The sequence below is a fragment of the Mustela nigripes genome, chromosome 6, assembly GCF_022355385.1.
Source record: "Mustela nigripes isolate SB6536 chromosome 6, MUSNIG.SB6536, whole genome shotgun sequence".
In the NCBI taxonomy this organism is placed as follows: Eukaryota; Metazoa; Chordata; class Mammalia; order Carnivora; family Mustelidae; genus Mustela; species Mustela nigripes.
This window is the reverse complement of record NC_081562.1, coordinates 34,620,333-34,645,656: the sequence shown is the minus strand read 5'-3', so window position 1 is coordinate 34,645,656 and position 25,324 is coordinate 34,620,333. Positions and strand designations below refer to the sequence as shown.

Sequence of the window (25,324 nt, the reverse complement as noted above, 5' to 3'; positions counted from 1 at the left end):
TACTAAGGGAGAAAAAAAACCTCAATTCAAGTTCAATGTAATGCAACACTTTGACATAATGTACTAAAATTTTGTGACACAATCAATTTCATAAATACAGTTTAAGAGTTGAAATATCAAAGAGGCTAGACTTAGCCTATCCTGCCTTGGGTATCATTTATGATTTGTTTAGCTGCCACATTTTAATAAAAATTTGGTATGTAATTGTAGTTAAGAGCCTGACCTTTCACCAGAAAAACTCCCAAACTTCCCTTCCCCCAGTTTCCTCATTTATATGGGGACTTCAAAAGAACATAACATACTGGGATATTGAGATAATTAAATAATGCAGTAAAATTAAAGTGCTTAGAACTGTATGTGTACATATGAGTTAGTTAAAAAAAAAAACACATATATAATATACCAAGTATCTATAAACATTGGAGACTGACCAGATAGCTGACATGTTAAGACAACTATCTTTCAGTGGAACACACATATACACCCCTCATTCTTAGAATGGTAGATTATGTCAAAAAAATGTCCTTTTATTCAGCTGAGTGACTAGATGAGTGTTTAATATGCCATATGGTTCAAGATCTGGCCCCAGAAGTGGGAACTAGAGCAATGCATGAAAAAAAGAGAAGTACAATGGAGGAAAAGAAAATAGACAGAAGTGATAAGAATGAGAAACAATGAAATGGCCAAGGCTCAAGGCTCACAGTTAATACGTTGAGTGTTACTAACAGTGAGACATCCCTTCTGGGGCTGAGAACAAAGACACTTCCTACACAGTGTCTCTTCAGCAGTAGGACTCTTATTAGAAGCTCAAAAATCTTCAGACATATTTCATATGCAGATACCATAAATTTATGTTTGAAGTTGAAAAATTTTTGAGAGTCTCTGTCATAAGTTTGAATGGATGCAAGGTCAGTGTTAAAGAAAGTACTGTAAGGCAGTATCTGAGACGGTGCCTGGGAAATCAAGGAAATCTGCAGCTTTATGACATGTGCTTTCCTCAGCCAGTAGCTTGAATTAGTCTTAGGAAAGAATGAGAGGATGTTTAACTTACAGAAAGGACAATTTAGAAAAGACAAAAGAGGATGTGTCTTCAGTGTTTGAAAGCATGCTCTGGGATAGAGAGATTTGATTTATGTAGCTGGACAGTACAGAACCCAGACAATTTTGGAAAAAGTTTGTGATGCATGTTTTTAGTCAGTGAGGTAGAATTTTATAAATACAATATATCTACCTCTAATTATGCTCCCTGCTTCATGAAGTAGTGCATCCCTTATCCTACACATGCCTGAAAGAAGAATAAACTGACAACGTCTCATAGTTACCAGGAAAAAATGATGCTAGAGTTGGTAGAAATTTAGGCTTACAAGGTCTCCAAGGACCATCCTTTCAACACTGATAAAATTGTGACAAGTTAAATATTTTAATTATATTTTTGGTACACACACACATTATATAATGACATTCAAATTTTGGTACACACACACATTATATAATGACATTCAAATTTTGACTTTCTTATTTTGTTGTTCTTTTTCTCTGGAGACATAATTCTATGGATAAAACAATAATCCAATAGTTTAGAAACATAATACAGTAAGAAACAGATGGCTTGAATGTATTATGTAGTTCAGGAGATGTTTCACTGTAGTTTTTTGGCACAGTATAAAGTCATACTAGTTCCACCTAGCTAAAGCAGATCATTAGTTAGAAAACAAACCTCTAAAAGAGGCTGAGGAAGGTTCTATTTTAACACCAGCACAAGCAGATGAATTTATGACTAATTGTATCACAAATACCAAGGGAAGGAAAAACTTTAAGACTCTGAAACTCCAAAAATATTTTCAGATTCTACCTGTAGTTTTACAATGATTGTAGTGGTCATTTTGCTTGATAACATAGAGTGTGATATGTCAGAATTGTCAGGAAATTTTAATGCAAGAGAAGGGTACTTTTTTCATGCATAAGATATGGTGAAGTGAAAAAAAAAGATATGGTGAAGTGATGATTTAATTATACACAAGGCAAATAAAAACAAAGCAAATAATACCAGTTTGTAAGTGAATGTTTCTATTAGATGGGAACTATAATCATAACCAAGATAATTATTATTAATACTAGTGTAATGAAGTCTAGTCTGGAACATTTTAGACAGTGCTATGAAATATTTTTATTTTGTACTTGGTAGAAAACTGAACTGAAATTCAACATAAAAATAAATATGGAGTGGCGCCTGGGTGGGTCCGTGGGTTGAGCCTCTGCGGCTCCAGCTGTGATCTCAGGGTCCTGGGATCCAGCCCCGCATAGGGCTCTCTGCTCAGCAGGGAGCCTGCTCCCCCGCCCTCTCTGTCTTCCTCTCTGCCTACTTGTGATCTCTCTGTCAAATAAATAAATAAAATCTTTAAAAATTATTGGAAATACACCCTGTATTATTTCTTCCATTGTCCTTGATTTCACTGGGAAATAATCCTCCTCCCAAGGAAAACGTTGACAATGTATTTGTAGTTAGGAGATAGGAAAATAACACAAAAAAAGTAACTGATGTAAATAGTGAGAAAAACAATCTGAAATCTCGCAAATGTTGGCAGAGATTCCTACAAGCACAAGCATGCACATGTATGCTAACACACATATGTGCACACCCACAAGCACACACACACTCAGATACACACACGCAGTCTTACTCCCCTTAAGAAATAGCTTCCCTTCTCTTACTGATCCCTCACTCAGTTTTAGAAAGACACTCTTGCCACCTAGTTGTTCCTTTACCACCTAGGCACTTAACCAGCCCTTACTGCCTTTATCTGGCATAATTCTATTCATTCCCTCAGCTTTAATGTTCCCAAGGGTCACTATCTTACTTCAGTCAAATATTTCCTCAAATCTCACCTTTATTTAAAAACTTACATTTTACGGGATACCTGGGTGGCTCAGTTGGTTAAGGTCTGCCTTCAACTCAGGTCATGATCTCAGGGTGTGGGATTGAGCCCCAGGGCAGACTCCATGCTCAGTGGGCAGTCTGCTTCTCCCACTCTCTGTGTCCCTCGCCCCACTTGCATGCAGGCACACACATGCCCTCTCTCTCTCAAATAAATAAATAAAATCTTTTTAAAAAATTGAAATTAAAATTAACATTTTAGGGGCACCTGGATGGCTCAGTGGGTTAAGCCTCAGCCTTCGGCTTAGATCATGGCCTCAGGATCCTGGGATGGAACCCCGCATCGGGCTCTCTGCTCAGCGGGAAGCCTGCCTGCCTCTCTGCCTACTTGTGATTTCTCTCTCTCTGTGTCAAATAAATAAATAAAATCTGTAAAAAAGATTTACATTCTATTTGGGGATAATTTTAGTTTTACAGAAAACTTCCAAAGATAATACATAGGGTTCCTGTGTATCCCTCCATTAATTTCAGTTTTCCCTGATATTATCATTTTATAGTACCCTGTAGTATATTTGTCAAAACTGAAAACCCATATTGATACATTATCAACTAAACGCCACACGTTTTGGATTTCCACTAAAGTCTTTCATGTTTTTTTCATTTGGAAGATCCTATTCATTGTATCATGATGCATGTAATTGTGTCCCCTTCCTTTCTTCTTGTATGGTAGTTCCTCACTCTGTCTTTATTTTTCATGATTTTCACAGTTTGTGAATTCACAGAATTCACAGTAATTCACAGAATTATCTGACTTTAAGTTAGAGTTCTTAAAATCTAACTTTAAGTTAGAGTTCTTTTTTTCTCATGATTGGACTGTGACTAAGGGTTTTTGGAAAGACTATCACAGTGGTGACATGTTCTTTTCATCACATTGTATTAGGAGATAAATGATATCAGCATGACATAACTGAGGATGCTATCCTTGATCGCTTGGTTAGGGTAGTGTTTGGCAGATTTCTCTACTATATAGTTATAATTTTTCCCTTTCCGTATTCTATTACTTGGACACAAATCACTAAACTGAGCCCACCCTCAAGAGAGAGTGGGATTAAGCTTCATCTACAGGAGGGCGTATCTAATATACCTTAGAATTCTGTAAAGATTTTTTCATTCTTCTGTATTTACATAATCATCCATTTGTATCAATGGATATTTATATATGTATCATCCATTTATATCATATGACCTTACGAATATTTGTTTTATATATTTGGGTTATGATTCAGTACTATGCTACTTATTTTTTTTAAATGTGTTCTTTTTTTTTATTTTTTAAAGATTTTTATTTATTTATTTGACAGACAGAGATCACAGGTAGGCAGAGAGGCAGGCAAAGAGAGAGAGAGGAGGAAGCAGGCTCCCTGCCGAGCAGAGAGCCCGATGCGGGACTCGATCCCAGGATCCCGGGATCATGACCTGAGCTGAAGGCAGAGGCTTTAACCCACTGAGCCACCCAAGCACCCCTATGCGACTTATTTTATTGCTCAAATTGTTCCAGCGTAGGCCATTGAGAGTCCTTTAATGTTGGCTCCTGTACCCTTTGACTAGCCCCAGCTTTTCGATTTTTTCTACACCTAAGTTCCTGTCCTACAAGATGCTGCAGGATTACCTTGCACTTTCACTATCCCAGTCCTAAAATCAGCCATTTACTTAAGGATCCTTGGTTCCTTTTGTAGGAGAATGGTATATAGGAGCTGAGATCTTGACACCAGGTGTGTTTTTTCCTACTGGGGTAAATCTCATCATTTCATTTTACTTATTTACTTTCTAACTTAAAACTACGTGTGGATTAGGCTCTCTTTTTGTTCATTATCTCATCTTTTTGATGAGACTATCCTGACTACCCATTTCATGGTGAAATCTTCCTCTCCCCCAACCTCCATTACAAGTTCCCATTATCTTTTTTTTTTAAATAAATGTCTATTTTAATGTTTTTCACAATAGAATAAATGCTTCTCTTGATGACTGCAGATATTATAAGGCTGTTTGGCAGTATTCAGAACCACCACAGTAATGGTCATCTTCCTGATTGTTGTGTAGTCTTCAGTAATTATAAGGAATTACTTGTCTGAAACTGCTGTCAAACCAGCAGGACTGCATTTAAGCATCCATCATTTTCAGGATTGTTGGTAACCTGGGCCTATTTTCCCCAAATAACTTTACCTCCTTGTGTCACAAGACCCAACTAGCTCACAATCACCTCAATTACAGTACCTTTGGTAATAACACCCAAAGTTGTACATATTAAGGGGTGAAGGATTTTTTTTTTTTTTTTTAACACTAAGTGTTGGCAGGCAAAAGGTGGCTTTCAATTCAGGATATGTTACATGGGCCTTTTTGAAACATAAGTCCATTGGCCTAATGAATCTTTCATATTTAGGTGGTTTTTGAGTAAAGCCATCTCCAACAAAGCAGACTTTAGTGACCATTCTCTTCCATGCTTTCTTCTTTCTCTTTCCTATTCTTAATACTTCTGTTTCTCCCTGGGCACGAACTTTGAGTAAAGGAACTTCCCAGTTTTCTGGTTTTCTCTTTTCCTTTTTGCTTAATCATATTGGAAAGTACTTTAGCTTGAGACTGTCCCTCCCTGTCCAGTAGGTACACAGGTACTGCTCCTTGTGGAGTCTTTCCATCATTCTTTTGTTTGGTGTTTCTCTTTTCATGCATCTTGATAGTCTTTTTCCTTTGTATTTTCTCAGCATGGTGCTGTTTATGGTAGAGCTTAGCTTTCATACCAATCATCTTTTTTGCCTTCTTTGACTGTTCATGAGCCTCTCGACCTTCTTTCTTTCTCTTTTTCTCATGGTAATCCAAAGAATAGCCACAGCGCTTCCAGTGTAACTCAATATATTCATTTTGTGGCACGGTGAGGGCTGCAGAGCCGACGGGTGCAGCTGTTGGCAAGCAAAGAAGCTCTCAATTTTCGGATCTCCCAGACCCACAAGCTAACTCCATGCAAGACATGACAGGAAAAAGATTCCCATTATCTTTTTACAGTGTTTCCTCTTTCATAGCACATTCAAAAATGTTATAGAAATGGGGCACCTGGGTGGCACAGTTAAGTGCTGACTCTAGGTTTCGGCTCAGATCCTGATATCAGGGTCAGGAGAGCAAGACCCTAGTCAGGTTCTATGCTCAGTGTTGTTACTGCTTAAGACTCTTTCTCTGCCTCTGCCCCTCTCCTTTCTCTAAAATAAATAATTATTTTAGGAAGTTACAGATTTTACTTCTATTTTTCTGAGTAGCTCTTCCCCCCACCCAAAGATTTTGTTTATCAAAGAGAGAAGAAGAGAGAGCACACAAGCAGGGAGAGAGGTGGGCAGCGGGAGAAGCAGGTTCCCCACTGAGCAAGGAGCCCAATGAAAAACTTGATCCCAGGACCCTGGGATCATGACTGGAGCTGAAGGCAGATGCTTAATTAACTGAGCCACCCAGGTATACCCCAAGTAGTTTTAATGTCTGTTTTTTCTGCCCCTAAAATTTAAGTTTTATAAAGGCAGGGATTTTTACTTTGACCATTACTGTATATATAGCATACAGAGCAATATCTAACACAAAGGCGGGAGTCAAAGATATTTGTTAAAAAGTATGGATATTTGCAAGAAAAATTTAAGATCTAAATACATTTTAGCATTCATCTCATCAAACATTAAATATCTCAAATTATGTTTAAATGTAAAATAGAGCAATTTAGGCAATTCTTTTAATAGGATTGGAAAAATACAAGAAAATCAGAAAACTGTACTGTTAAGATTATTTATTAAAGGCCACAAACTTAGTGTATTTTACATGTTAAAATGTAGATAATTGTACCTAAACATGTAAATAATTTATCTTTAGTGGAAGTTTATTTTTATCAGGTAAGACATACTCATTTAATATCTAATATTACAATCAAAACCTAATTTTCATTCATTAAACTGTCTGTAAATATAAGGTCATCAAATACTGTCAACTAATTTTACCATCTTATTGTTCTGTAATTAAATAATGAGTTGAATAAAACATTTGATATATGCTCATTTCATGGTTGCATAAAAGTCATAGTTTTAACCTTTGAAGCTACACTTCAACCAACTTGCTGCATTAAATGAGCATTAACAAAATAGTAATAGTTAAGGGCTTATCTGATCTTGATTCAGTTAGAACAAAAAGAGACAAGAAATAAAATTTAAGTGAAAACTTTATACTCAAAAAAAATCGTTTGCTGTAGAAGTGATTGTGAAAACTTACACATCAATTTGGTAGTGCATGGAATCTAAATGTGTTTTAAATATGAGTTTATGCAAAATGATGCAATTATAGTTTAAAATTTGAATAGGAATCTATATCAATTTCCTAAACTGTGATTCACAGTTTAGGAACTAAACTATATTTGAAACTAATGTTTCAAATACCTGAAAGCAGACTTTGATGATTCAAACCCTATTATAAATACCAAACACAAAAAGGAAGAAAAAGTAATACAATTTTGGAATCATAACTTTAGAGTAAAAAAAAAAAAAAAAGTTAAATAAAAAACAAAACAGACACTATAAATTTAACTGGAAAAACAAAACCACCTTGATCCTTTCAATATATTGATATATTCATGAGACACCTGGTCATAAATAATTTCCTAGCCATGCAGTAAATTATACAATATTTTCTTGACAATTAATTTACTGGTAATATCTGAACAGTATTTAAGAAAGATAATTCTTTCTCTCTACTGTCTTTTTCCTTCCTTCTCACAAAAAAATTCACATTCATCTTCATAGTCATCCACAAACACACGCACACTCACAAACACATACACTCATGAATTGCACTTTTAGGCATTAGGAAGGATGCCAGATGAAATGCAAGATTGGTTTTCAGTCTAACCATGTCAATCTAAATATTTATAAGAAATAATCATTTATATACAAAGTAGGTTTTTAAAAATGATAATTTTTGTCTTTTAAAATACATGCTAATAGCAGTATTTCAGTAGTATATAAATTTTTGAGAAAAAAATCAGTAAGATCAATTAAGCTTCAGGAATATTGGCATGTTTTGCCCTAAGAGCTACATATAATGCAAAATAAGCTGTATTCTTAAGGAATGTAACTTTATCAGTTGATTGGTAAAAAAAAAATCATATTTATGAAAAAAATCGTTCAGAGATATAACCAGCATGGTGCTGGAGTCAGCTTTTACCAGGTTATGAGAGCTGAATGTTCCTGTTACTTCCCATCTCTGTGTTCCATCTTTCCTGACATGTTGGTAGTTAGAAATCAACCATGGTTGCAGTATTTACACAATGAAGATTGGAAAGCACTATACATTAAAAGGTTGTTTATGTGTGTGTGTGTTTTTGGTTTATTTTTTATTAAAGATTTTATTTATTTATATGATAGAGGTCACAAGTAGGCAAAGAGAATGGCAGAGAGAGAGAGGGGGAAGCAGGTTCCCCACTGAGCAGAGAGCCCAACACAGGGCTTAATCCCAAGACCCTGAGAGCATGAGCTGAGCTGAAGGCAGAGGTTTAACCTACTGAGCCAGGCGCCCCTATGTGTATGTGTTTGAATAATTGATTACTAAAAATTAGCCAGCAAATCCCTGAATATCATCTAACCCTTGCACATTTAGCAACACAGTCATCTGGTTTTCTGTTTTAAAATTACACATTTCTTTCTTTCTTTAAATATATTATTTTTCTCTTGTAATTATAGAAGTCATTGATGAAAAAGTAAAGAATTACTTTTGTTTGATTGTCATAGCATGATAGAAATAATGAAGAATAGCTTCAAAATATATTTTACTGTTTGAATATTCAAGTTAGAATTAATATTTTTAGGAATCATGGTTTTCATTAAACTGAAAATGCTCTTTAGAAATTTTCTAGTCACTCTTTTTTTTTTTTTAAGGTTTTATTTATTTATTGACAGAGAGAGAGAGAGATCTCAAGTAGGCAGAGAGGCAGGCAGAGAGAGGGGGAAGCAGGCTCCCCACTGAGCAGAGAGCCCAAAGAGGAGCTCAATCCCAGGACCCTGAGATCATGACCTCAGCCAAAGGCAGAGGCTTTAACCCACTGAGGCACCCAGGAGCCCCTCAGGTCACTCTTTTTCATCTTTCAGTGAATTTAGAAAATGTCAAAATTGATCTGCTTGATCAATTTCCCCATTTAGATAACTTTTAAAAGACCAAAAACAAAACAAAACAAACAGATGAAACTCTTGGGTAGATTAGATTATGATTGAGATGCCCATCTTAAACCTTGTGAAAAAAAGTTGAGATAATAAATAAACAAAAAGGTGTTTAGCAAGTCAATATTTTCTCTCTGGGGACATACTTCTTTATCAACTAGTCAGAGAACCTTCTGTCTTTATGTTAGTTTTGAGTTCGGCAACATCTGTGCTGTTTTTCTTCCATGACCTAAGGAGCTACAAAATGTGGTCTCACGTATACCATTGTTCCCTGGAGTAAAGCTAGAGACTACATAATGAGGCCGGTAAAGCCACAAGAATATATTTAATTGTATTTACTTCAAGGATGTATGTAGACTTTTAGAGTAGTAATTTGCATCCCTAAATCAAGAAAATTTTAAAAAGAAAAGCTGCTTTTTTTGTACTATTATTGTTTTCATTGTTGCTTGGAAATGTAAGGTATTGTGTTACAAGGAAAATCTTTTTTATGGTAATATTTTTTTAATTAGATCTTAAAGTACATCGAATAGATCTGTATTCATTATCACACAAATTTTTCCCAACTCTCACAGGGAAGACAAAAAGGAGATAATATTTTAGGGAGGGAATTGGTTGATTCAAATTCTTTCTAGGACATGAAGGTTATATGATTAATATATGACAACTTGAAAAATAGGATGCGGTTCCACTAGACTAATCCATTGAAGACAGAATTTCACCATAAATATAGCCAGTCAGGCCTCTGTATTCATGGATTCTGTTTTTTCAAATTTGCCTACTCAGTAAAATGTATTTGTAATCTCCAAATGAAAACTCGTGACACTTTGATAGTCATTTATAGACTTAAGTAGAGAAGCAAAAATTTGAGTTACCTCACTCACGTGTTCGCAGCTAAGGTTTTTCTCTTCTTCTTTCATTTATTTTTTTTTGAAATTTATCAGTTTCCTGTTATATTATAAATTAGTGTTCTTTCTGTGGTCTATTTCATGCTACACTTTTAAACTTTTGTGCTTTCTGTTGGTGGTTTTGCTTTTTAAAATGACACCCATTGCATAGCATTGTAGTGGGTTTCCTGTTCCTAAGTACGAGCAGGCTGTGATGTGCCTTAGGGAAAAAATACAGGTGTTAGATAAGCTTCCATTAGGTAGGAGTTATAGTGCAGTTGACTTCTACTGAGTTCATTGAGTTCAATATTAATGAATCAATGATGTGTTAAGTAAATGCATAAGACAAGTCATCTAATGGTCAATTTCTGAAAATGTGACCAGAGACTCACAGGAACTTAACCCTGTATTTTTCCTAGGAGAAATGATTCAGTACTAATTAACTGAGCATTTGTAGCCATGTTACAGAACATAACTGTGATAAATTATAAGAATTGACTGTATCTTGAAGTAATTAATGTAGTGAGATAAAATGTCACACCTAAAAGAAATTTTGTGGAGAACTGTTAATTTTCACTAAAGCTTTTATATCAGTAGGTGATACTCTTCACTTGAACAAAAGAGATATTCATAATCCCAATTTTAGAAATAACAATAATGATATAAGTAGTAAAGCCGCCTGAAAATTGTCAGTTTGATAACTATCTGTTGGCCAAAGCATCCTAGAAGTTCGGTTCCTTTTGGTAGCAATTGTTTTTGATAATCAATCATAGTTTTGTATACTCTAGTTGATAAAAACATTCAATTATTAAGATTACTCAACTCAGTTAAAAACTATAATACATAGAAAAATGAGGAGGGGTGCCTGGGTGGTTCAGTGGGCTAAGCCTCTGTCTTCGGCTCAGGTCATGATCTCAGGATCCTGGGATCAAGACCCACATCGGGCTCTCTGCCCAGCGGGGAGCCTGCTTCCCCCTCTCTCTCTGCCTGCCTCTCTGCTTACTTGTGATCTCTCTCTCTCTCTGTCAAATAAATAAATAAAATATTATAAAAACAAAAGAAAAATTAGGAAAATGACTAATAGGATCTAAATATTCAGGTCATCTGTATTTGAAATATAAACTTCTATAATTTATATATATCAAAAAAGTTATTGTCTTTATAATATTAAACTATATAATTTAATAAGGAGGAGAAAAATAGCTACCATATATTGAGTACTTGTTACGAAGGAGATGCTTTTTTTTGCTCTTTATATATATATTATTCCATTTTGCCCAGTAATCACTGTACTAAGTAAATTATATTAGTATCCCAATTATACATTTAAGACTACTAACAAGTCCAATGTCACTCAACTGGTAAGGAAGAGACTCAAATTTATAAGTGGGTATTGATAACTCCACAGCCAGGAAATAAAGACATAACACAGATAACACCTTTTATCCGATGAGATTTTATCAGTATGTGAAAGTCCCATTTTCAAATCTGTTCTCCATCTATGACACCTAATATATACATATATATATGTTTTTATGATGTTCATTCTCAATAAACAATCCCTATTTCAACCCAACAAAGAAAAGCAAACAAAATAATTATTTCCTGTCCATTCTCACCAATTGATCCTCCTTTAGGATATTTGTAATTTGAAATGTTTCAGTACACCAATATTCAATACTGTTAATTAAGAAAGAGAGTGGTCATGAATATAATTAAATGTAAACTGGACTGAAAGTATAAGATATTTCAAAATAAAATTTGTCATACACTTTTTAAGGAAAATAGTTCTTTAGGTTATTGGAATGGCTATTTAATAAACAATTTAAAGAAACATAATAGTAACAGCTCCAGAAAAGAACTCTTCCTGAATTTGGTACACATACAGGCACCTTTATATTAAGCAAAACTGATGACAAAAACAAGTTTTTTTGGAACATAAACACCAAAACTACAGCATCCAGATGTTGTACTCTATTCTTGATGAAATTCTCAGATAAATTTGGTTATGTTTTTCTGTTTGTTTAATATGCTCTATACATTTTAATAAAGTTATCACTATTCTTGTTTTTTCTTGTTGAAAGGAAGTGTGAGATTTCTCCCTCATTTTATTTGAGGCAGGATTTCCACATAACCTCAACCCCACTGGGGATCTTTCCAATTTTTTCAAAGAAATAGGTTTTTGACACTCTCTTTTATCAATTCAGTGGGACCTTTAGTTCAGATATTACTGCAGTTCTTTTATTTCAGTTCAAATCATTCGGAGAAGACCAAGCCAGATGATCAAATGCAATTCTTCCTAAGGGCATCACAGTACAACAAATGTATTTGTTTTGGGATTTGTGACTAGTAGCAGACTCTGTTTATAAATACAGATTATGCCACAGGTATTAGTGACACTCTGTCACACCATATCACACAGTTGCCACTGAATAATTTTAAGGTGTCTGATTCTCATTCTTTCTGTGACTGTTTATAAGCTGAAGATGATCATCTTTGCTACACTGAAATAAAATTCACAGCAAACATAAATTCTATCCACCCCTTGGTCATGTCCATCCCTGTTTAGTCATGGGCATCCAAAATGACATCAAGGGCAGAAATTTCTTTTCGCCTTCAGAGAATACACATTTCATCTGATTTCATCTGTTCCCTTCCTTTTCTTTTTTTTTTTTTCTTTTGTTCCCTATAGTAGAAGAATCTGTCTTAAAACACTAACCAATTTATTACCGTCTGTAAAGTTTTGTGGTGAACTAGGCAGAGCTGAAATCAATGGAAAGTCTTTCCTGCTAGGCTCTTTAGGGTTTGATTCTCCTCCCATGGAATTTTCCAGGAAATCTCAATTATAGTTTGAGCTTTGCTGGAGGGTGTGACTCCCTGTGGGGAGCCTCTCTTACAGAAGGGATGAAGACCCTCCCTGCTGGACTGGTTCTGGAGTAACTCAGAGGATAAAGAGACAACATGGTCTCAGGAGCCTCTGTCCAGATACACGGAAGAGGGATTTAGCAGCCACTGCCAGGTCTTAATTAGAAACAGGTGCGCTGAATCCTTCACCAACAGTTCAATTTCTGTCCTTCTTTATGTTGTAGTGGTGTGTTCATGTTTGACAATTCAACCAAAAAATGCAGATATCTGACTATAATAGAAAAGATTATGAAGTCAGGGAAAAAGATGATTCTAGGAAATAAATTCTAGGATTCAAAACCACATATAATGGAGTTGCTTTTTGAGTTCATATAAGACATTAATTTGTAAGACAAAAATAAATTATCCATAATTGTACTAAATAAGCAGACTTCCTAGACAATGAACACGTTCAAGTCTGAAGTAGTCATTAGCAAAACTCAGGGAAAGAAGATTCTGATGTGTGTAGTCGTTCTCAGACACTGAGGAAGACATGAATATGTAAAAGATGCTTAAGCATGTGAACTCAGGAGGCAGGTGGCCTGAGTGCAAATCCTGATCCCTCTCCTTGCTACCTGTATGATCTTGGACATGTCACTTCACCATTGGGGTCTCAGAGTTGTCATTTGCAAACTTGGAAATATGCTAACACTTGTCCCATGGAATTGTTGTGAGGATTAAGTGAGTTTTCACAGAACTGAAGTGCTCAGGACACTCCCTGGCATAAGGTAAGTGTGATGTGTGTTACCTATTGTTTTCGTTATTGTTACTACCTTTATCTTGGATATTAACTTATCAGCCATCATGGCCTTGTTGAACATTTCCTTTTAGAAACATTTACTTTCTGGGCACCTGGCTGGCTCAGTGGGTTGAGCATCTGCCTTCCACTCAGGTCATTCTCTCAGCATCTTGAGATCGGCCCGCGCCCCATGTCAGGCTCCTTGCCCAGCAGGAGGCCTGCTTGTCCCTCTCCCTCTGCCCGTTCCCCTTGCTTGTGCTCTATCTCTTGGACAAATAAATAAAATCTTTAAAAAAAAGAAAGAAAGAAAAATTTATTTTCACTTGATGTCCAAACCACCACATTTCTTTATTTTCCTAATACACTGTTCTTTTTCTGTATCCTTTGTTGGCCTTTTTTCATCCAGTTGCAATGTCTCTAACATTGGATTCTTCAGGGCCTCTACATTTTGAGTGTGCCTGAGGGATCATTCTTTGGACCTCTTTTCTATCTGTACTTACTCCCTTGGTAATCCATTCTGATTCATAACTTTAAATTCCCTCTGTATGCTGACAATTCCCATGTATATATATCACCAGCCCATACTTATTTCTTAAACTCCAGGCGATCGCTATTTCAGTGTTAGTGGAATCTGCACAAAGCAGGAGCAAAAACAGATTTTGTGATACCTTAAACATGTAATTGGGGAGAAATTTATAGGAATATAATATTATATAATAAAACAACATTATAAATAATATAGTATTATAAATACAAAAACTAGGCATAACAGTGATTTTTCCTCCACATGTGCTGTAGAGATTCACACTACTTTTTCCTGAAATATCTTTTGGCATTTCACCATGAATGCTCATTCTTTAATGTTGCCTGTAGGCAACTTGATTTTTCCTCCTCACTTGGAACATTCTGCATCCCACAAATCAGTATTCATTGAAATCTATACAAGATAGGTGTTAGAGCTTATCTCTCCCTCACTAAGTAATTTAGTAAATCTGCTTTAGTAGAGGTATATTTGCATTGATTTTAATATATTCCTCCCTCCCCATGTCTAGAGAATTGGAAAGCTAAAACATGCATTATGGAGATTCCCTTGAAGCCAGGGTTCTGAGTGTTTTTCTTTTTCTTCTTCTTTCCCCCTACCCCCCAGACAATTAGATGTCTTTGAGCCAGTCTTGGTAGAGAACAGTGGCATGCAGATCATTTTCCTGGAAGCCTTGGCTGTTGTGTCTAGCGATGTAGGTCAGATAATACAAGACTCTCATATAGTACTTTCCAATGTCCACTTTCCAGTTTTGTGGATGAGAAGATTCTATTGTCATGGCAGGGACTTTTGACCTTTAATCACTGGATCACAGATAAATGTACCTGTTATTTGGCTTCTTGGTGAGGATAGGAAGTCAGTGCAGCACTGAGAGAAGAGCTATTGTACATATCTTATTTCTGGGTCCAGAAAATTATCTGGAAAAGGATCCAGTGTAGTGGAACAACAGAAGGGCTTCAGACACATTTGTTGAGTGTGCATCTAGAGGGTTTGCCTTTGATTTTTTGATTCCTGGGTAGAATCAGTGGAGAATGCAAGATATCAGTGGAGCATAGAAGGAAAGGGGCTAGTGAGCCAAGTAAAGTTCTTATGTCTCAATATTCTAAAGGAGGAACAGGAATATTCCATTTGCCTGAGTGTGACATGAACTGATCTGAGGAAACCCAATGTCTTTCCCGCAGCTTCGCCTGGAAGAGCTATGACAAAAATTACTCCCATTCTTAAGAGAAACTGAGTAGTTGAAAGAGAGTGCCAAATGCAAAGGAGTCATGAGGTTGACAATAAGACAATTTTGTAGTAAACTTTAGACCTAAACTGCAGACCACATAAGAATGAGGAGCACTCAGAGAAACCAGTGTGGAAAGATGGTGTCCCAGACAAAATAGCTCCCTGTAATTTTGCTAGGTATACCAAGGAGAAATAAAAACCTTTATCCGTAGGAAGATTTGTAAACGATGTCTCAAAAGGCATTACTCATAATTGCCAAACATTGGGAAAAAAAACTTAAAATACCCAAAAATAATAGATAAACGATGTGTAGGTTCCAAATACAGATTAAAAAGTCAGCTGAAGCAATGTTGTCTCCCTGGGAAGTATCATTAAAATGCAGAGGTTTGTTTTTTTATTTTTAACTGTCATAATTCAGGTAGATATTGGACGAGTGAGTAGAGGCCAGATAGAGGTTTTGTTAAACATTCTAAAATGTACAGGATACCTTCTATGTAACAAAATATTACTCAGCAAAATATCATAGTGCCACTGCCGAGAAACCTTGCATATGAAGTACAGGAATATGAATATCAGAAACTAGCAATGACTTTCTCAGAAATACAGATATCTAATGTGTCTTTTCTTAAAGTGTCCCAGTTTTATAAAGGAAGTGGTCCAGCTTTTTCTATTGGGGCTTTGATCTCTAAAGTTAGTTTCTCTTTCTTGGAAATGAAAAATTCACCAAATTGTCTATTAGGAAAATAGATTTTCCTTCTAAGTGGCGAAATAAATCTTTTCCAATTCCCAAACACTTTGCTAGTCTTCTCACTATGTAACTAGTACTATTGTGCATAACTGAAATCCCAAGAAGTCACTTTTTGTGCTATTTTAAATGAGTGAGTATTTCTGAATAATTAGGTATACTATACCAAATAGAGAAAAATCAATATGTCATTTTTGTTTGGCAGTTTAGACTTTAATTACATCATTTTCCTATTTATGTTTGCCTTTTCAAGTCTAAATAATGTCCATTAGCTTTTTTTTCTTCTATATTAAAGTATTACTTTTCTCATATTGAGATTTTAAAATATATCTTACATGTATGTCATCAATATCTTAAGTACTGGAATAAAGGGACTAGTTGGAATTACTGTAATGTCAGCAATAGCCTGTATCTATTGCTTTGCAGAAGAATAAAGAGCTTACATTATAAAGATCTATACCCACCAAAATGTTTGAAATATAAAGTTAATGGACCAAATATCTGTTTAAGAGTATAGAAAAATACATAATGATATTCAAACAAAACCATAGTTGATAGTAATTCATAAAAATTAGTTAATAAGATAATTCATTTTGTCGTAAACTAGTGAGTTTGTGATCTCTGGATCTTTTTTTCTTACTTATATTGAATGTCATTATTTTGGTCTTATACCTACCAAATATAAAAACAACATTTCAGAAAGAAGAATTTCATATATTGATCTGTGGATGAAAGATGAAGAATATGTCAAGATCTTTAAATGCAAAACATTGAAAAGGTAATTAAAGCATCTGAAAAATGATTTGCTGTATATATATATATATGTTAAATACATGTATATATATGTTAACATATATATATGTTAAATACATGCCTGTATTTAACATATATATAATATATGTTAATTAAATACATATTTAATGTATAGTCAAAAAATATATGCCCATTAATTAAAATATTTAGTGACAATAAATAGTTTAATTTTAAAAAGTTAAAAAAGAAAAATTTTAATAAACCGGCCTTGATTGAGAGGAGTGTTATATTGGCTTCTCCTGTGTTACGTAATTCGATTTTTCCAAGTAAATTTGGCAGGAACTTAGAAATTTTTACTGTCTGACTTTTTTCTTTTTATTCTATCAGGATGTAAATCTGATGGATCAGGATGGAATGACGTCTTTCATGCGGGCAGCTTATAGAACACAGAGGTAGGTAATCATTATAAAATATTTATTCAGATCATTTTCAACATATTAAAATGTAAAATAAATGAGGATAAAAAACAGTTAATGTTCTATTTGTTAATATTTAAAATGCTTATTATGAATATATACTGTATAATAAATTACCTTACAAAGATGAATTTAAAATAAGTTTAAAAAGTCAAAGAACTCCTGTTCTATTTAAGAGATAGATGTCTCAGGCATATAGGATAATTAGTCCAAACTGGAATTAAGAGAGAGAATTTTAGGGAGTAAAACTGATAAAATCCGTGATGCATCAGGATGTCTTAAAAGGAGATCAGGATAACTAGGGAAGAGTTTTGATTGAATAGATGTTAGTTTTAATTGTAATTTGTTAAAAAACAATTTGGTAAGCCCTGGATGATGAAGTATGAAATTGTTAATGACTATATATAAAAGAAGCAGATTTTTGCAAATACTGATGTCATTTCTAGCACCTTCATTGTGACTATAAACATGTTATTTAAAAAGAACACTCCTGGGACACCTGGGTGGCTGTTGGTTAAGCATCTGCCTTTGCTCAGGTCATGATCCCAGCATCCTGGGATCAAGTCCCACATCAGTCTCCTTGCTTGGCAGGAAGCCTGCTTCTCCCTCTGCCTCTGCCTTCCACTCTGTCTTCCTGTTCTCGCTCTTGCGCTTCTCTCTCTCTGACAAATAAATAAATAAATAAATAAATCTTATAAATAAATAAATAAATAAAAAGAGCATGCCTCCAGGCACCTGGGTGGGTCTGTCTTCCCTCTGGGTATGATCCTGAGGTCCTTGGGATCAGCCCCTCATTGGGCTCCCTACTCAGCAAGGCCTGCTTCTCCCTCTCCCACTTCTCCTGCTTGTGCTCCCTCTCTGTGTCTCTCTCTACCAAATAAATAAATAAATAATCTTTAAAAAAGAGAGCACTTTTCAAATAAGTTATTTTTAATAAGTTATTTTTAATTGTTAAAGGGTCACAATAACTAATTTAGCTTACTATTATAGTATTAAAAATTACTATAATTCTTGATGAAGACATCTTTAATCCCATGGAAAAGGACTGCACTTTTTAGTTAACAACTAACTTCTTTTTAGGGCTTTATTTTGAAAAAAAAAAATGCTATATCACTTGCAACTCTACATGAAGATCAATCCTTTGCAATTTAACATAATGAGAGATTCCTATCTCATAGATTGATAACATATTTTCTTTTTTTTTTACTATATTTATTTTTATTTTATTTATTTATTGTGGTTAAATATACACAAGATACGATTTACCATTTTAATAATTTTTAATGGTACAGTTCACTGTCACTAAGCACATTCACATTGTTGTGTGACCATTATCATCATCCATCACAGAACTCTTTATCTTCCCAAATTGGGGACAGCTTCAATTTGGGATAACACGTTTTCTTAAGAGAAAATATGAACAAATACTGCAATTAAAATACGTTAAACATAAATATTCTATGCTTTAAAATTTTCCTGGTTCAGCTATTGAAACATTTTTAGGTATAGAAACACTGAAATCATTTCACAACACTTAACAAAATTTTTAGTGTTTCCTTCTTTTGTTTCTCCTAATATTCTAAATATCTGGAACATCAGCAATTACTATTTTTCCTCACTAAATGGTAAGCATAAATTATGGAATGTGTTGATGATTATTATACAAATTTGGAACAAAATCAGACTCCAAAAATTGAATTACATTAGGGAAAATTGGGAGAGGAAACAGGGACTAATATTTACCCAAAGCCTGATGTGTGCCAGGCTTTGCAAGACTTATTAATATGCATAAAAAGTGACAACTTTGTAGCTACATCATTATGCCTGTATTTAGAACTGAGAAATCTGGGATTCAGAGGGATTATGTTCTTTCCCTGATCCTCACAGTCGGTAAAAGCCTATTAAGATTTTATCTAAGTTTGACTCTAAAATTTGACAGCTTTTGTTTTTGTCATTTTTTTTTTTTGATGGAAGTTTTCATTTATTTACTTTGTTGAAATTTACTGTAAGAGTTGCTTAATAGTGGGGCGCCTGGATGGCTCAGTGGGTTAAAGCCTCTGCCTTTGGCTCGGGTCATGATCTCAGGGTCCTGGGATTGAGCCCCACCTCAGGCTCTCTGCTCCACGGGGAGCCTGCTTCCTCCTCTCTCTCTGCTTGCCTCTCTGCCTAATTGTGATCTCTCTGTCAAATAAATAAAATATTTTTAAAAATAAAAAGTTTTAAAAAAAAGAGTTGCTTAATAGTGACATGGAAAAATTTGTATATTCTTAATGTGTACAACTTGATGAATTTGGAGATAAGTATACATCTGTGAAATATCATCACCATAATCAGTGCCATAAACCTATCCATTACTTCCAAAAGTTTTTTCCCTGTCCTCTTTATCATTATTATTTCTATCATTATTATCACTATTAATTTATGATAACACAACATAATATCTGTCCTCTTAACCATCTTGTACTTATACAGTACATTATTGTAACTAAGCACTGTGCTATAGCAGCTCTTTAGAACTTATTCATTTTGGGGCGCCTGGGTGGCTCAGTGGGTTAAGCCTCTGCCTTTGGCTCAGGTCATGACCCCAGGGTCCTGGGATTGAGCCCTGCATCAGGCTCCCCGCTCATCAGGGAGCCTGCTTCCTCCTCTCTCTCTGTGATCTCTGTCAAATAAATACATTTTAAAAATCCTTTTAAAAAAAAGAACTTATTCATCTTGCATAACTAAAATTTTGCTCCCTTTGACTAATAATACATTTCTCTCTACCCCTAGATTCTGGCAACTGCCATTCTCCTCTCTATTTCTATGAGTTGACTATTTCATATTTCTTATATAAGTGGTATCATATAGTACAAAATGCGTAGGGAACTCAATAGCAAGTCCCCCAAGTAATGTGATTTTTAAAAGGCAAAATACTTGAATAGACATTTCTATAAAGACATACAAATGGCATAGGTAAATGGAGAGGATCCACTAAACATCACTAATCATCAGGGAAATACAAATCCCGTGATAACCTATCACTTTACACCAAATAGGTTAGTTGTCCTCAAGTACTTTTTTTTTAAATCAAAAAAAGAAAACAATTATTGATGAGGATGTGGAGAAAAAGGGAGCTTTGTACACTGTTGGCTGGAATGTATATTCTTAGCCAGTACGGAAAACAGTATGTAGATTCCTTAGGAAATAAAAAAACTAAAACCACTATATGATTCAGCAATCCCATCTCTGGGTACATACCCAAAGGAATGAAATCAGGATATCAGAGATATCTGTACCCCCATGTTCATTGCAACAATATTCACAACAGCCAAGACACAGAAGCCTCATAAATGTCCATCAATAGATAAATGGATAAGGAAAATTTGGTATGTGTACACAATAAAATGTTATTCAGTCTTAAAAAAACAGAAAGAAATTCTGCCATGTGCAGCAACATAGATGAAACTGTAGGCTATTATACTGAGAAAAAAATCTGACTTTCTGCTCATTAGAATATAGTATTAAATTTAGTGTTAAAAGATGGCATTGGTATTGGACCTTGTAATAGCAGTTCACCTGAGAATAGCCGTAGTAGTAGCAATAGTAGTAATTGACAAAGGAGAAAGAGAAAAAGAGCTAGAACTATTAAATATTTGCGATATGCTAAGGACTTTGATTGGATTACTTACTTTAATCCTCAGAACACCAAAATGCAGTGGACAGTGCTACTTTTCACATTTTAATAGATGAGAAACCTGAAGCAGAGTTAGATTAGTTGTCCAGGTAACATACTAATAAATTACATAGTTCAGATTCTAATTCAAGAATCTAATTTCACAATCCCTGTTACCACCTGACTGATAACTTATTATGGTTCATAATATTACAACTAAAAAATGTATTAGATGTAACACAGTAATTCTTCTCTGATCTACAATGAGATAAAACATGAAATGGATAGGAAGGATCTTCAATGAACAAAAACAGAATGAAAATAACACATGCAGTATAATCAATTATATTCAAAATTTTGCAAAGTGTATAAAAGTTACTGATTATTTTCCCTGTGTTGTGGAATCATCGTCATCATCATCATCATTTGATTTTGCTTTTTGTAAATTTTCCAAAGTTTCATAAGTTATAATGTACAACTTTAACATTTTCATTAGATAATAAACAACATCTGTATGAGCTTTTACAGATAAGGAAACTGATGGGGAAAATATTTAATGATTACTCAATATCAATCTTTGATTTAAATGAAGAATAAAATCAAATAATATTATGAAAGGATTATTACTTCTATGCTTAGAGCAGGTACACACAAAATATAGGTGGGAAACCCTTTGTCAAGCTTTAAGGAGTAACTTTAATAACTGAATAGATAATTTTGTTGCTTTTCTTTGGGCAACAGCAAAACCATTTTAAATTTCATCTTTAACTTTCAAGCTGTTACAATTGGGAGGATTCTGTGATTTGTCCTGCTGTACGTAAGAACTGGTTTTCCTACTGAAATTTACCATTAGCATATTATCATGTGAAGAAATAGCTAAAGAGAAGTGACTATAGTATCTTTTGAACTGCCAGATCAAATTCTATATAATGAGGGTGTTCATCTGCTTGGAATAATTTGAATAAAACATGTATTAGAGGATTGTTAATGAACAAGAAGAATATGAGGTTTTATTCCATTTATATTTTAGTTTCAGTTCATGACCACATAACAGTAAATGAAATATGGCAATAGAGAAATGAAAGGCTCTATTTTTAAGATGCAAAACTGAAAGATAACATGACAATTTGAGAGACAAGGTTTGAGGAGAAGCAGTTTAATCTTAACCTCAATTACACATTAATTTTTGTTCAGAACATAATCTTTCCAGGGTTTAGAAACATTCCCACATGGACTGTTTTTATGACAGTACATCTTCAACAATGGAGTTAAAATAGTTGTAAATCAGAATTTTAAAATAGAATTATTTATAATTATTAAAGAAAAATAGATACCTTAAAGATGAAAATCTGAAAAAAAAACTTTTTTAGTTATCTAATTTATGAAATAACTTATTTTTGGTAATTTTAGAATGTTGAGACCTGGATTTTTCAGGAAAGCAATATAAAAACTAGGATAGAAACAGCATGTTAAGAAATTATGGCATACCAAATACATCATCATCCTCTCTCCATACACGTCATTTCATTTTACTTTCAATTATTAATTACATTAGGAATTTTTCTCTATATCAAAGTATGATTTATCTTAATGCTTTTATAATAAAATAATTTATCCACAGGAGCCATGTAAATAGCAGCTAGTTGGGTTGTTAAAACCTTGATCAAATCCTCTATACCACATTCCTAAAATAAAGTTTTAACTTAATCTAGAAACATTCTAAATTGATTACTTAGACTCTTATAAATAATAGATCATTGAAGAAAATATGAGGAAAAAGGAAACAATTTTGAAGGAGAAAAAAGAGAAAGGTAAACCATGAAAAATAATTGTAAAATTTGCCTTATACTAGGATAACAACTGCCCTGATTTTTCTGCTGAAGATTAAAGTTACGAAATACAAAACTATCAAAGAACACTAATCACTTGCACACTAATCACTTGTAAACTTCATCTCCATTATGTTCACCATTCTCTTTTCCTTAGAAGTTTTTAACTTGGAAAATCTAGATTTCACTACTTATTATCACAGTCATATAGCAGTGTTTACAACAGTAATGACAACAATGTACAACTAGCATATTATAATAATATCACTATTGTGTATTGTGTTTCTCTTGATGCAAAAGGTTTTTTTGTGGGTTTGTTTTGTTTTGTTTTGTTTTTTGAGTAATAGTAATCATCAACTTGAGATGAGGAACCCTGTTTAAACATTTCTATGAATAAATTCCAAACAGTAATTTCCTGATGATGATGGAAAGCAAAAATATTTGCAAAATGGCAGCAATGACTTTTGTAATATATTTGACAGAATAACAGTAACAGTATAGCATTTAAAAATAAAAAAGGATATTAGGAGGAAACATTGTCTCAATAATTTTAAAGTCTTTGCTTTCCGGAAAGTAATCTACCTTTCTTTCTCTTCTTTAGGATCAGTATTTTAGGTTCTTTTCCAGCTTGTCTGCCTCACTTTTTTCTATGCCAAATTTCTAATTGTATGGGTCAGTACTCTGTCAATCTCTCTTATTTTAAAAAACATTATGAAATTTTAACTCTTGACCTCCTTAATGGGAGTATTGTCAGTTCAAATTGTGGGTCCTTTGGCACTCAACAGTTTCCATCAGATACCGAGTTTAAAACTACTCTGCCACATTTCAAAACGTAAGTGCCAAAGAAAATACTGAACGAATCCAGTGAAGGATGTGGAGTTTAGATCAATTCTTTACTACAAGAACAAAAGCCCAAGTCTCTATAGTGATGAGTTTTGCTCTTGGAAAAAACCAAAGTTTAGATAGTTATAACTATTATATATTGCCTTTTTATTGATGCATTTTTTTAGACTGATAATCATCATCAAATTAGGATGAGGAATCCTGCTTGAACTCCTCTATGAAAAAAATTCTGGGAAATTATTTCCTAAGATGAAAGAAGGAAAACAAAAATATTTGCAGGGTCTGATTTGCATTATGCCCTCGGTTAACAAGATTGACTTTTTCTAGTATGTTTATTATAATAATAGGAAAAAAATACAGCATTAGAAAATAATTTTAGGAAGGAAAGCTCACTAATTTTTGCCACTATTTTATTCATCTTATCTCATACATATTTGAGTCACACTTTCTGTTTTTATTAATCATTTCTTTGTGCTTATATGATTTTAAAAAAGTTGAAATAAATGTAATTATAAAAGAATTTAATGCAGATTTTATATTGGATTAAATAAGGAGGGCTTCCCCCCCCTTTTTTTCTTCTTTTAGTGGTAGCACTTTTAGAAAGGAGAACAGTCCTTAAGAGAAAAATAATTTAAAAATTCAGAGAAAAATCTAGCAAGTAGTATTTTCTGATATGTAATACTCTTCTTTAGAGGGTCTCTAAAAAAATTACCATGAGCTATTTTTATCCACTTGGTAGGCAGGTCTATTAGCTCCATTTATAGATAAATAAAAAGAGATTAAACAAAAAAAAAAATGAAGTTACTTGTCTGAGGTCCTGTATCTGGTCAAGGATGGCACAGTTTCCTCAGCTGCCTGACCCTGGTGACAATGCTTTCATCCACTACATCTGTGTTGTTTCTTTGTATAGTTGCCAGGTCCAAGCATTTTATCAACTCTGAAGAGTTGTTCAAAGCTTTCTGTCAAGAATGATCATATAGGGGCACCTGGGTGGCTCAGTGGGTTAAAGCCTCTGTTTTCGGCTCAGGTCATGATCCCAGAGTCCTGGGATCGAGCCCCGCATCGGGCTCTCTGCTCAGCGGGGAGCCTGCTTCCTGCTTCCTCCTCTCTCTCTGCCTGCGTCTCTGCCTACTTGTGATCTCTGTCAAATAAATAAATAAAATCTTTAAAAAAAAAAAAAGAATGATCATATAGACAAATTATGTGTGTGTGTGTGTGTGTGTGTGTGTGTGTTTAAAACAAGTTGTGGCCAGTTTTATTAAAAATTCTGCGTGGTTTACTTTTCACCAGTCTGTTCTGGCAGGCTTCTTCTGATATCAGAATCACCTGGATCAATGATAGCCAGCGTGCACACTCTGTAGTATTTGCCACAGGCTGTACCCAACTCAATATTATTGCCACTGTAGTGATGGACACCAGTTTTGGCCAAATGGTATAGTATTCTATTTCAGATTTCCTCAAGGCTGAGCAGTTGTCAGAGAGGATGACTAGCTTCACTTTGCCATGTCTGATCATTTTCAGAATCTGCTTGTACCCCAGCACACACTTTACACTTTTCATAGCGAGCTGGAGCCTGGAGTTGATCGACTCCAGCGAATTTTTCGTCTTCTTTGCGGCCATCAT

General features: G+C 34.3%; 2 pseudogenes; both read right to left on the bottom strand.

Annotated features, from left to right (window-relative positions):
* Positions 1-5,035: 5,035 nt before the first annotated feature.
* On the bottom strand, positions 5,036-13,696 carry LOC132020100 (ribosome biogenesis protein NSA2 homolog; annotated as a pseudogene).
* An 11,281-nt stretch (positions 13,697-24,977) lies between these two features.
* Positions 24,978-25,324, bottom strand: LOC132020542 (large ribosomal subunit protein eL30-like; annotated as a pseudogene).